Genomic DNA, 470 nt, shown 5'->3' on the forward strand with positions numbered 1-470 from the left:
CTCTCTGTCGCTCTCTCTCTCTCATATTTTCTGCTTGTCTCTCACTTTTCTAAAATACAAGATTTCTCTGTCATGACAATCTTTACTTGCTTAATTTCATACTTTTCTTTGCGAAATATTCAGTAGTCTGTGGTTCTTCTTCTGCCATCTCTTCAGCTGCGATCTTAGTTCACAGAGGTTGCTTAACTTATTAAACACATCCGTATATCTGTTTGTTTTTTCAGTACCTCATATAGTGTCCTAGAAAGTGAAATCAAATCAGACCTGTCATAACACATCTGTTATGCATGGCTTCGTTTCGTTTGTGTCTTAGCGTGTCTGTTTGTGCGTGCAGGTGTGTACATATTGCGTGCACCTTGCACATGTGTTTGTAATGTTGGTGGTATACGCATGGCTGGGCGTGGGCCGGTTCTCTTGCTGTGATGCTAAACAGCAGAAGAAGAGAAGGTTAAGTAGGAAGGTCAAGGGGG

The sequence above is a fragment of the Morone saxatilis genome, unplaced genomic scaffold (assembly GCF_004916995.1).
Source record: "Morone saxatilis isolate NCDOM2014 unplaced genomic scaffold, NCSU_SB_2.0 Contig17, whole genome shotgun sequence".
NCBI lineage: Eukaryota > Metazoa > Chordata > Actinopteri > Moronidae > Morone > Morone saxatilis.